Source organism: Salvia splendens, chromosome 4 (genome assembly GCF_004379255.2).
Source record: "Salvia splendens isolate huo1 chromosome 4, SspV2, whole genome shotgun sequence".
NCBI classification, from domain to species: domain Eukaryota; kingdom Viridiplantae; phylum Streptophyta; class Magnoliopsida; order Lamiales; family Lamiaceae; genus Salvia; species Salvia splendens.
In genome coordinates this window covers 7,089,575-7,103,644 of record NC_056035.1, presented here as the reverse complement: position 1 = coordinate 7,103,644, position 14,070 = coordinate 7,089,575, and the positions used below count along the sequence as shown (strand labels likewise).

The 14,070-nt window shown below is 38.4% G+C and overlaps 2 pseudogenes; one reads left to right on the top strand and one right to left on the bottom strand.

The window, feature by feature from the left end:
• The first annotated feature begins 7,918 nt into the window (after positions 1–7,918).
• On the top strand, positions 7,919–12,217 carry LOC121798757 (annotated as a pseudogene).
• LOC121798756 lies at positions 12,140–13,788 on the bottom strand (annotated as a pseudogene).
• Positions 13,789–14,070: the final 282 nt, after the last annotated feature.

Genomic DNA, 14,070 nt, shown 5'->3' with positions numbered 1-14,070 from the left:
CTACTATTATACTACTAGTAGACTAGTAGTAGAAGTATTGGGTTTCAATTTGATGTCAAAATCTCATGGTTAAGTTCTGGCTTAATTAGTTTTGAAGTATTTTATGCAAGTTGTGGACTAAATTTCCAAAGAATGGTGAAAGTGTAATGAATTTAATGAAGGGTTTTAAGAAATTACTTTGCAAGTACTTTGTAGTGTTTCTTTTTTTTACTTGAAAAATCTATCAACATGTTACAGGGGAATTAAGATCGCTTAATTATAAAATGGTTATATTTTTTTGGTAAAACAGCGTAATTTTTTGGTCTATGATGGGGGATTTTCTTATTTGTTCACTCTCATTTTGTTTGCATAGTTGATGAGGCCCATGTCTCTTGCGGCCCATATCAACACAATCAAAATTGAATTATAGTACGAAAATAGTAAAAGTTATTTTGAGATCCTATTTTGTTTCTTTTATGTAATCATACAATCCACAAGCTAGAATATGCAAGGATATAAAATGATACTTGCAAATGGCCACCAAGGTACAAAATACAATTGGTCTAATACTCTATCTAAAATCCAATGCGAGCAAGCAACGCTCCAAGTTTTCATACATAATTAATGCAAAAGCAAAATCTTTGATGAACTTCTCTAATATTTGTTCAATGAATTAAACTTTATGGGGCCATCTTTCCCAGTGTGTTCCACGTCAATTCTTATACAGTCAACCAAAAAAGGGAAGGAGTTTTGTGAGCGGCGCCGCCGCCGTGACTGCCGCGCGCTTTCTTTCTCTAGTTCTATATTTCTCCCAACTCTCCCTCTATTGATATATTTTTCTTCCAACCTTAAATGGAAAAATAAAATCATGAGTTGATTTACAAAATACATCAAAGCAATGTTTAATTAAACAAAATAATTGCATCACTAATGTACGAATGCTTTCGGCAGTAATGGACTCATAGACCCATAGTAGTTGGTAACGCCGTATTAGAAATTTAGAATGATATAATTGCAATTTGATTATTGATTAAATTCGAATTTTAATTTGAGATTTATTTACTAAATTTATGAATATAGTACAAAACAATATTTAAAATAGTAAAAATATGATTAAAAGCTCTTGTAATTTAACAACTGAGATGAAGAATGTACTATTGAGAAAGCGGGTAGTAGTATTTAATTTGAAATATGCGTTGCTCCTTAATTTATCTTAATCCTTCTGTAATGAAGAATGTATAAGATAAAAATATCATCGGGATTGGAAAGATCCCACTACACACTACTAAGAATAATATAAAATTTATCTTTACACAACCAAACCAGATGTGCCCATATTTTATAAATTTAACACTATTTTTTCTATTTACGTTAGGAAGCCCCTCAACATATGTACAAAATATAGTGAATTCTATCACACCAGAGCCTGTCATGCAACAAAAATAAAAACTAAGCTAACCAAAACACTGACAACACAATCGCGCCAGCCAAACAAAAGAGAGTCACTGTGAGAACGGAGACATCAAAACAAAAACCAAGTTAACTACGACGCAAGCAAGAACAAGGGTGGATCCAAGAATTAATATGACTTATAAGGGGGACAAAAATAAACTATAAACAAAATTTTAAGATATTAAGAATGGACATTTAAAGAAGAATTTCAAATAAATTTATAAATTATAAGAAAAATAGCATGAATAAAATTTTTTGAAGAGGGGCATTTACCTCACCATTCCTCCATGTAGCTCCTCCGCCCATGAACAAGACAACCAAGAAACATATTTAAAGTGCATGTCATCTTTGCATTCAATCCACTCCCAGCTTCCCATTATCTTATGTCACCAAATTTATCAATCATCTCACTTGGAGAAAGGGGAAGAAGATCAGGACATCATCCTCTAATCCATGCTCCAAGATGCCAAAATAGCTACTACTTTTTTTCATCTTCCAATTGGGTTGTAGTACTTGAAACGTTGCTTAATTTATTTCAAATGTTCCATATGTACCACGCTATGACATAGAACATTGAAATCCACACCATTTTATCAAATTTTACAAAAGATGTTCCAAGCCTCGCCAAGAAAACATACCTTTGGTTCCACTTATCACAACAGTGGTACCATATAGTTTGCTTGAAAATCTGCAACAAAAATATATGTGATCGATAGTCTCTGCTCGTCTTTGCAAAACACACAATTATTATCTTCGGTCTCGCAATTAATTCCTAGCAAACCAATGTAGAAATTTTGTTCGTTGTGGGGCGAGGTTCTTTCATGCAAATTATATTGCTCGTCTATCATATTGATTTTTCTTCTTCATATTATTTGTAGCTAGCTACCAAGAGAAAGTTAAAATCTAAAATAAATTTAATTTATCAAAATACCATAAATTTAACACCATAATCAAATAACATCAATAAACCTCATTTCCCCGTCCCATACTCTTAAAGATGGTAATCGAGAGAGGCATTGTATTGAAGATAGAACATGGTGGCAAAGATATAGGAATAGCTAAGATTGTATTTTCTGTTGTTCTATTTTTGTTTGATACAAGTCATTCCCTTTTATAGGGAGATTACAACTCTTAGGAACTCCCACTAATTAATTGTATGCCTAGGTAAATTCCACCTATTAAATGTAAATGTAATTACCAAGTGATTGGTACTTGGTACTAGCCGTTTTTCTCATCTTGGTATTTGACACTCCCCCTCAAGTTGAGCGATGGTATCCCCGATGTTCAACTTGGTCAAGACTTCTCTGAAAGTTCTGGGATTTACTGCTTTGGTTAAGATGTCAGCCAATTGTTCCTCGGATCGAACAAACGGGAATTCTATGACTCCACCTTCCAATTTTTCTTTGATGAAGTGGCGATCGACTTCAACGTGTTTGGTTCTGTCATGTTGTACTGGGTTCTTTGATATGCTGATTGTTGCTTTATTGTCGCAGAATAACTTACTTTTTCAATTTGGGGGAAAACCGATCTCAGTAAGTAATCTCCTTAGCCATATGATCTCCATGAGTCCACTCTTGATACCTCGGAACTCTGCTTCAGCACTTGATAAGGCTACAACCTTTTGCTTCTTGCTTCTCCAAGTAACTAGGTTGCCTCCTATGAAGGTAAAGTATCCACCGGTTGATTTTCTATCGACTGGATTACTTGCCCAATCAGCATCTGTATAGCCATCTACTTCAAGGTCCTTCCTTTTTTAAGAACACCCCATAATTTGTTGTGCCTTTGAGGTACCTTACTATTCGTAAGGCCGCATTCATGTGCTCTTCTTGTGGTTGGTGCATGAACTGGCTGACAATCCCTACTGCATATGCAATGTCTGGCCTGATGTGTGATAGATAGAGTAATTTTCCAACTAACCTTTGATATTTCTCTCGATCTGCAGGTTCAGCTCCCTCAACAATTTTAGCCCATGATTCGGTATCATTGGTGTGTCAGCAGGCTTGCAGTCTAAGAGGCCAGTTTCTGCCAACAGGTCGAGGACATATTTTCTCTGTCTTAAGAATATTCCATGATTCGATCTGAGCACTTCTATTCCTAAGAAGTATTTTAGAGGGCCGAGATCTTTCATGTCAAATTCTTTAAACAGATTGGTCTTGAGATTGCTGATTTCTTCTCTGTCATCCCCTGTGATGATCATGTCATCGACATAGATGATAAGACAAGTTATCTTATCTCCTTTCCTTTTTGTGAAAAGTGTATGATCAGAAAGACTCTGTTTGAACTCATGCTTGACCATTGCTTGGCAAAATGTTCCAAACCAAATTCTTGGGGACTGTTTCAAGCCGTATAGAGTTTTCTTCAATCTGCACACTTGCCCGGAACCAAATTTGATCTCGAATCCAGGTGGAACTGCCATATAGACCTCTTTTTCTTCACCTAATTCTCCATGGATGAATGCATTAGTCACATCAAATTGATGTAACGACCAATCCTTACATGCTGCAACTGACAGTAATGCCAGGATCGTGTCAAGTTTAGCAACTGGGGAGAAAGTCTCGTCATAATCAATTCCATACACTTGAGTATATCCTTTGGCCACCAATCGCGCCTTATATCTCTCGATTGATCCATCTGCACGCCTTTTGATGGTGAAAATCCACATACATCCGACTGGTTTCTTCCCTTCTGGTAGATTACATTTCTCCCACGTTTCATTCTTGATCAGGGCATCAACTTCCTTCTTCATGGCTTCCCTCCAATGTTTGTGCTTAACAGCTTCTTGGAAAGATTGAGGAATTTCTTCTTCTTCTTCTTCTTCTTCTTCTTCTTCTTCTTCTTCTTCTTCTTCTTCTTCTTCTTCTTCTTCTTCTTCTTCTTCTTCTTCTTCTTCTTCTTCTTCTTCTTCTTCTTCTTCATACAAGGCAGCCTCAAATGCTCGGGCCATCTCTGTTAGGTGTCTTTGAGCTATGTTTGCGATTGAATATTTTGTCTTCCTTCATTTCCATTCTGGAGAGTACCTTTTGGGAGGGATTCCCCTTGTGCTTCTGTGTGGTAGTTTATACCGCTTTTCATTGTCCTTTTTTTGGCTTATCTTGTCAGTGTTAGTGATTTCTAATGGAACTGTGTTGAGTTCAGCAGAATTGTTTACCTCAGGATTCGAAGATGGAGTTGATGGTTGGGTGATGTCTCCAACTCTGTGGCCTGACTAGTGGATTCTGATAGCTCATTGGCATGGCTTGTTTCCTCGAATGGAACAATTTCTGTGCCAAGAATGGGTTCCTCTTCCCTTGACTCATCCCTCTCTTGCTCGGTTTCCCTTGGTATAGGTTCCGGATGATGGATTGTGTCCTTTGGGATGTATAGCCAATTTAGTGGGTCGTTAATTGGACTATGTGGTTGACTCCCCCTGACCGCTAGATTGGCTGTATGTAGTAGTATTCACCCTCAACAAAATCACAGTTCATGGTAGTATACATGTGCTTAGTTATAGGGTCATAACACCGGTAACCCTTTTGATTGAACCCCATACCCGAGAAAAAACACATTTAACGGCACAAGGAGAGAATTTAGTACGGTCATGTTTTGGGATGTGGACAAAGACTGTACAACCAAAGACTTTTGGATCAAGGGTGAGATAGGTTGGTTTCTGTATGGCTTCATGGTTGATAAATGTATAATGGGAGTTTTGAAGTTGAGGATACCTGTTGGAAAACGGTTCATAAGGTACACCGAGGTGGCTATAGCTTCTGGCCAAAAAGATGTGGGGATTTTTGACTCGATGAGGAGAGCTCTGGTGATCTCTAGAATATACCTATTTTTCCATTCTGTTCAGGTGTATAAGCACAAGAAGTTTGGTGGATAAGCCCTTTTTCAAGAAAGAAGGTTTTCATGTTGGTATTTATATATTCCCCTCCATTGTCGGACCGTAAGACTTGGATATTTTGTTTATATTGGGTTTGGACCATACTGTAGAATTGGGTGAATTTTCCAAAAACCTCAGACTTATTTATTAAGAAATAGACCCAAGTCATACGAGAAAAGTCATTGATAAACAGGAGAAAATAACGGAGACCCTGACCCCCAGTGATTGGAGTAGGACCCCAAACGTCAGAGTGAATCAGAGAAAACGGGGTAGACACTCGAGTATTATTCAATTTAAAAGAATGACGATGACTTTTGGCCAAATGACAAGTTTCACAATCAAGAGAGTGCACACTAGAGATCATCGTAGGAAACATTAGTTTCAGATATCCTAAAGAAGGGTGCTCTAACCGACGATGTAAAAGCCAAGCCTTTGTTGTAGTTGCATCACGGGTTAGTAACGCCGCACTTTGTTGAGCTATCTCATCCACATAGTACAATCTGTTTCGTTCAGTGCCACGCCCAACTATCGTCCCCGTCTTGGTATCCTGTAACACGTAAAAATAAGGTTGCATCGTAATTTACAGTTTAACTCCTTTGTCACATGACTGACGGATAATAATTTGTGTGAGAAAGTTGGGACAAAGAGGCAGTTAGAGAGCCGGAGAGTTGGAGAAATATTGATAGTGCCTGCCCCCTCGACTTGAGCTAAATCCCCCGTGGCAGTTTGGACATAGGTTTTAGTCGGTTTTAGACATTGTGAAGAAGTCATTTGGATCGAAGGAGATCGTGTCAGTAGCTCCACAATAAAAAAATCCATTGGTTCTCTTTTTGTTCGACTATGGTGGATGAGGTAAAGGCTAAGGCTTTAAAAGAGTTGTGACACGGGATATTAGGTTGAAAGAACTGATCGTATGATTTGACGGGGAAATTGCTGGATTTTTCTTGGAATTTTTAGGATTTTCGAAGTGTTGTGGTGAATTTGGGATATTGTGGTGGTTTTGGGGTTAAATTGGGATGTTGTGGAAGTTTTGGGGTGATTTCGGGTTGGCATACAAACGCGGGGGTTGGGGGGGGATTTAGAAGAGTTCTGGGGGGATTTCGAATTCTTTTAATTTGGGGGTGTAAATGCCCCCATGAACCCTAATTTCATGCGCCTCCACCCATTTCTCCTCTCCAGTCCTCAATTCCGCCTCCCTCTCGGTCGATGTTCCGTCGGTGCCAGTGAAACTCGGCGTTGGGTTACCTTCTGACCAGACCCTGGCGACTGAGATCGATACGACGACTTTCTTCTCCTCGCCGTCGTTTCCCGCCGGGACAAAACCGTGGCGACTGGGACCGTTGATCTGCCCGCCGCCGTTCCCCGTCGTGCTGGACTGACCGATGTTGCCAGCCCGCTGAGTTCTCGGCGTTGGTAGCTCGGTCCCCAACGGTCACCGCAGCCGTTGCTCTGCCTCCTCCACTCCGATTTCAGTTCTGTCTATTTTTCTTCATGTCTTCCCACCAATAGGGAATACGTGGAGGTGGAAGAAGGGTTATTCAACCGATTGGGCGTCTTACCACACAATGGCGATGCACGTCCATTCTGTTCTTGTCGGGTCGGAGCTTTGCAGAGGGAGATTAAGAAAATTGTGTTAAGTGAGTTAAGTAAAGAGAGAATAAAGTGAAAAATAAAAAGGTAGAGAGATGAAGACAAAATAAAGTAGGATGTGGGAGAAATTGTTGACTTTTACTAAAAAAAAAATGACTCTATTACTATGGAACGTACCAAAATGAGAAATGACTCTACTATTATGGAAATGAGGGAGTATTATTTGTGACGCAATGATATCAATTTATCAATATTATGGAGAAAACTAAACATGTCAAAAAAGACTAGGAATTTTTAGGCTTGAAATTGTTGAGAAATTATTACATACTGTCTGAGATAAAATTGATAAAATCCATGGGTTCCATCCTAAAAACCATTGGTTATAGGAGGAGGGCCCACGACTTAATACCTAGTTTCATTTTTAGTTTTCTTGACACCGATGTGGGACAGTAATATGTTATATTTTTAGTTTCAATTGCCAACAAAATTATACCATGTCGATTTTTCTGATTGTTGAATTTGTTCAGATACGTGCCTTTATTTGTGATGTTGTACAAAATTTTTCAGAAATGAGTTGATGAATTTCAATCAATTGATGTAGATCTTCCATATATCATTTGTAAATTCTAAAATATTAGTAACATATTGTAATTGTAAGGGCATTTCCATTTAATAGAATAATAAATGTTAATCAGTGAATTGTAATAAGGATTAGTGAATCCTAATTGACCGTAATTATCATCCTCGTAACTGTTTGAGCAGTTAGTCAGAATTTATTGATACACATAAACAAATATAGTAAGCAATCGAGAATAGCAAAATGTAATTAGAAAGAGAAAAAATGAGAAAAAGGGTGAGTGGTCCACTCCCACATGTTTTGATGTGCGCCATCCATCCATACTGCTGCGTTGAATATTCAGTCATCTCTCACTAACCACGGTTAGGCATCCTCTAACCATGGTTACTTCTCGCACTACTATAATAGAACAAGATCGGCCTGGCCTTTAGGACGCATTGGTTTATCCCAGTCAAGAAAAGATTTCTCAGGAGAAAAAGGTCCGTATCATCATCCTCCCCCACAATTCATTATTCCTCCTCTTTTTTCTTCCAATCGCTACCTCCATTCCTTTCCATTTATTTTTAATTCTGACACCCTCAATCATACATTTAGCATGCGATCGATCTCTTGTTTACTGAGTTATAATTGTTTGTTGTTTTGGGGAGAACAACAATTTTTAAAATTAGCTAGATGTTTAGCATGTTTTTTTGGGCGGATCATTTGTGATCAGAGGCCATGGACATGGTTGAATACAAAATCTGTATTCCAACAGATTTCTTTATTTCGATTTGACCTACCTGTGATTCTTTTTGGAGCTAAAATTGGTGACCTAGCATGCACATTTGATGAATTTAGGAAAGTTTTTTGATGATGTATTCAGATAAATTCTGGACATTTTTTGTTTTGTGCAGAAAAGAGAGTGAAATGGCGTTGGAGGTATACGAGGAAGCCATCGCAGGACTTAAGAACCTTCTGAGGTATTCAATTCTTCGTATGATTTCCTCGGGATTCCCCCACCAGAAACCAAATTTCGCCTTTCCCGAGGCAAATGAAGCTATCTTCCGCTACGGCCGGATTAGTCGGCCTATGGAATTGTCATGATCCATCACTGGGCCCACCTTTTCAACCCTGACTGACTGCTTTGTTTCCTCCAGTGAGAACGGCGAATTGGAAGGCGCCACAGCGGCCGAGGTTAAGAAGCTGATGACGGAGCTCTCAGGCGCCGCAGCCGCAAAGGTGGCCTTCGACCCGGTTGCCAGAATTCAGGCCGGTTCGAGCATTTCAAGAAGGAGAATTACGAGTATTTGACTTTTATTTCATTCAGATTTTGAGGATAGAGATGGAATTAAAGGCGTTTGGAAGCATAATTCATTAAAACACAACTGCGACATTCTTGGAGATGTTTAATTTACGGGGTTCTTATGAGTTAGGGATGTCAATCGGGCCGGTCCATCGGATGCGGGTCATCGGGTGCGGGCTAATCATGTTGTGAATTCTTTCGGGTTGTAAAAGTTCAACCCTAACCCTAAGAGCTCGGGTTTCGGGCTAGCCCAGCGGGTTAATCGGGTTGCTACCGATAAGATTAACATGCTATCAATCCAATAGATATGATGAAATTAGTTATATTCATAAAATGTAAAATATTTAATTATGATAAATTTGAGATATATGGTCAAACTAAATCATGAACATGATAAATACTAATATTTGAGATATTTCGTGAAATTTTAATGCATGTTTTAGAATTTAAATATTTTTTAAAGTGAATTTGATGTTTTTTAATTTATTTATGCAATTATTATATTAATAAAAATTTAATATATAATATGTATATTTAATATAAATTGAAAGTTATTTTTTTAGTTATCGATTTATAAAATTAATCAATGAAGTGTCGAATTATGAGTAAACAATAGAGTAATAGAAATGTTATCGGGTTTTCGGGTCTAACCCTAACGGGTCGTGGGTTAATCGGGTGCGGGATAATCGGATTTTAATTTTATCAGGCTAGAAATTTCCAACCCGAACCCTATAAATTTGGCTGGCTATTGGGCCAACACACGGGCTGCAAGCTATATTGACCTAATTGTGACCTTTTAGTTAGCCAGTGTGTAGGTTAGATACATTTTTTATTAGGACGTGATGAACTGATGATGCATGATGTTTATAAGCATTGATTGGATGGGATCTTTCCACTATTTTGATGGGATTGATACAAGTAATACGAAATAAGTGGTCCTCCTTCATTTGCGCCAATAATTGATAAGTAGTGAATAAGCATTAGTATTTTTTTATGGTAATTACAATCAATTTCCTCGTTAATTCCCTTTGTGATACGTCATTTGGCATGCTACTGGTCTGGTCTAGACATGTCTAGTTTTATTTTACTAGCACTATTAAACTCAAATTTGGTCTGATTTAACCATAGGAAAAATCCTGCTTTGTACGAGGAACTGTCCAAAAGCCAAAGTCCAAAGGTAAATCACAAGATCAAAATGTATACAAACAAGACAGGATTATTTGATGGTTTACCATTTAAAATTTGATGGAATGAATAAATGCAGTTTTTGGTATTGCTTGCTCTGATTCGCGAGTATGCCCTTCGCACATATTGAATTTCAGCCTGGTGAGGCTTTTATGGTGCGAAACATTGCTAGCATGGTTCCACCATATGATCAGGTAAACATCAAACCCAAATAATAATAATAATAATAGTACTACTTTTAATTCTTTAATATCTCTATCTATTTATTAGTGACGCTTTTCCAAGTAAGCTTACCATGGTTAATTTTTATACGTTGCAGAAGAAATACTCAGGGATGGGGGCTGCAATTGAATACGCAGTGATTCATCTGAAGGTGGTTATTATTCTTTACTTTTACGTTTTAATTTTAGTCTAAAAACTTTTAATACTGGCGCTGGTCAATTAACTTAGAAAGATGAGTCTTTCAATCAAGTATACAGGTCATCTCAATATTGTGTATCAATTTGCAAGAGTATAGAATTGCTACGTATAGCTATATTAAATTTTGGATTATAAGTTTGTCTACATTTTTTTGGTAGATAAACCTTCATTCTTCTTGGTGTCAACAATTCTTTGTACGTGCTTATCTACAACTTAATAAGTTGATAGTCAAAAGCAAAAGTTGTGGTGTTAGTATATGTGGAATGATGAAAATTTCTGCAAGACATATACCACAAACTTCTTAATGTTATTATATATGTGCCACTTTCTCAGCCACAGGACAACGCTAATTCCACAAACACTTTTTTGCTAGTGTTGTTTTCTCCCATAGGATAAGTGTTCCTTAATGTGGAAGTCAAATAGTCATAATTTCCAAAATTCAATCAAAACTTAAATTTGGCTGTGGGAATCAGTACTAAACAGCTTCAAATTCTCTTCAGAAAAAGGAAGATCCATCTTTTAGTTCAAGGTAACCAAGGAAATAGTTTTAGGTATATTCTGAATTAAATCGCATAAACTAATCAAACTATTCATTAATCATATGCCAGTACTTTTCGTACCCTTAACCAAAGAAGGTGCTCACGCATGTTGAACTAGTTGGGAATAGATTCCTCATCCTCATAATCATTACTTTGCTCAATCATTTAATTTGACTAATATAGACAACGCCAAATGAGTCATTTTATTAATTCAAAATAAATGTTTACTTTAGTATTTATTCTGTGATACATGTGATTTGTGTTGACTAGAAGAAATTTGTAATGTTAGGTGGAGGATATATTAGTGATTGGGCCACAGCTGTTGTGGAGGGATAAAGGGCCTCATGTCCATCCCTGATGATGGGACCATGCAAAGGTTAGTGTTCTGTTATGTTCCCTTCACATCCCTTTGTTATTTTATTACAATGTCTTATACGAAAGTATCACTACTTGTACTTGGAATGCGCTTATTTTATGCTTCTTATCCTCTTTTTTTGAATTGCAATCTTGCCTCGTGTCTTATTCTATTGTCTTTGTTTAATAATTCTGTACTTCAGTTTTCATCCTGCATTTTGTGTTAAAGACACATATTTCACTATTAGTTACAAGACTGGAAATGGTCGTTAGTTACAAGAATGGAAATTTTGTTGTGTCTTATTTTTTTCTGCGAATGCTGTAGTGATTTCATAGAAGAGTGGGTGAACATCTGTAAGGTGGCTAAGGCGAAGGTGCGGATCGAATGTAAAGACTTGGATTTCGGGGAACAATGCACTCATCTGGAGAAGGTAACGAATCCTCAACTAGTCATTTGATGCTTTGATATAATGCAAGAAAAAAAGAATCTGATTCTGATATATGGTATAAACTGGTAATGGTGACGACGATGATGATGAACAGGAGGCAGTGAATGTGTCTCTGGGGAACCTATTAACTTATCCATTTGTGAGGGAAGGTGTGGTGAACAAAACTCTGTCGCTTAAGGGAGGCCACTACGACTTTGTCAACTGCGCCTTCGAGCTCTGGGACCTCGACTTCAACCTCTCCCCTTCCTCTCTCGCTATGAGCTATACCAACATTAATTCATGCTACTTCCTTCGGATCAAATGTTGTATATTATTGGCATTTCATCGCCACAGAATAAGGTCTCTTCACTGTAAAATGAGGTTACTTTCTACAATTTTTGTTTTTCCGTTATAGATATAGCCAAGGTCTCGAAACCTTGCAAGTGTGTGCATTTTGTGAAGTGACTTGTGTTTTGAACAATACCAACCTTTCTCTTATTGCAATGGCCAAAAAGGCACGTCAAAGTTAAAAGTTATCTGTTCTTAAAACTGTTGTGATTTTGATTATATAGTACTTAATAATCTAAGGAGTGGGATATATGACGACCTTTCCAGTAGCACGACCGGTTTCAAGATACGAGAAAGCTTCATGAACCTTGTCGAAAGGGAATGGCCCCTTAGGATCCACAATGGCCTTGAGCTTCCCACTCTCCAGATAAGGATTTAGCTTCTTCAGGGTCTCTCCTGTTGAAGTTATCACAAACCTAAAACCGGGTGGCTCGGCAGGGCCAGTTTAGGACGACAGCGCTTCCTCCTTCCTTCAACGCCTTAACAGCCCTATCACCTTGCCCTGTTTCCATTTCCCACATCAGCATCACCATTTTACTTTGAGACATCCATTTTTAGGTATATGTTATCTTACCAACTGTGTCGAAAACCAGATCGAATTTGTCCGGCAAGTCTTCAAAGTTTTGTTTAGTGTAGTCGATAGCCAAATCAACTCCTAAGCTTTTGAGAAGATCCAGCTTAGGTGTGCTAGCAGTAGCAGCCACTTTAGAAGCGCCAAACACTTGCTTTGCCAACTGTTAGGAGAAGAAGAGTTAGGCACATTTCATTAACACAATTTCTCTGCTGACAACACTACCTGTATGACTAGGGATCCGACGCCACCAGCTCCACCAAGAACAAGAATGGATTTTCCCTGGAAAATGCAGCTCTTTCAAGGCCTTCATAGGCAGTCTCAACTGCAAGAGGGAGGGAAGCTGCCTCTGCAAATCAATGTTTTTGGGCTTAAGAGCTACCAGTTTCTCCTCGACGGCTGTGTACTCCCCTAAGGATCCAAACTGTTTCGGCCCCTCCAGTGTTTCTCACTAACATCTGCATAAACTTCGTCTCCTTCCTTCAAATCCTTCACTTGCTTCCCTACTTTCACCACCACTCCAGCAACATCATACCCTGGAACAGTCTTATATGCATTTGGATGAACAAATTATAATCTATGTTTAACACTAACTACGCACAATATCAACAAGCAGAAACAGAATCATGCTAGTTTTCAAAGATTGTAACATGAATGTGGAAGACAGTCAAGGAGAGTTACCGGAAGAGGCGAATCAGTGGCCTTGAATTTGCCGGCTCGCCTTTTGGAATCAACGGGGTTGAGAGCAGCGGCAACCACTTTGATCAGAACCTGGTCCTCACCGATCTCAGGGACTGCGACATTGGTTTCAAGCTTCAACACGTCGACGCCACCATACTCGGAGTAGGACCATGCCTTCATTTCAGATGGCACGAAGGAAGAAGCCGTGGCGGCGGAAGTTGCAGCAGATTGTGAAGCTGCAGATATTCTGAGAGGCTGGTGAGGAGGAGAGGATAAGGCTCTTTGTGACTTGTTGAGCCTGTTTATGGTGATTTTGGAGGATGGAAATGGAGGTTGGTGGAGGGAGAGAAGGGGGTTTTCTCAGTTGGAAAGTGGTGGAGGAGGAGAGGATAGAATCCATGGCACCAACGGAGTTACCAACTCATCATTTTCAACCTCATGTTTTTATATCATCTTATTTTGGATTTCTCAGTATGTGGCATTCATTCAGAGGTCCACATTCTGGTACGTTCTAGAACTAGAACAACCCCACATTTAAATTTTGCCAATTCAACGTATTTAGACATATTTCTCAATGGAAAGAAATAAGCTTTTCTAATACTGTACAAATCCATGCTGTTTAAGCTCCCTCTTTTGGATTATGCATTTTTCACCTAAAAACATGATAACATAGTGAACACTGAAATTATGGGAATGCCTTGCAGTTTTTCTCCTGACTGCCCATCTCTCTGATTTGCTCGCTGGTTATGTCTGTTGCTCTAGCTTCACCTCGATGCGATTCTTCCTCTGCTATTGTTGCAAG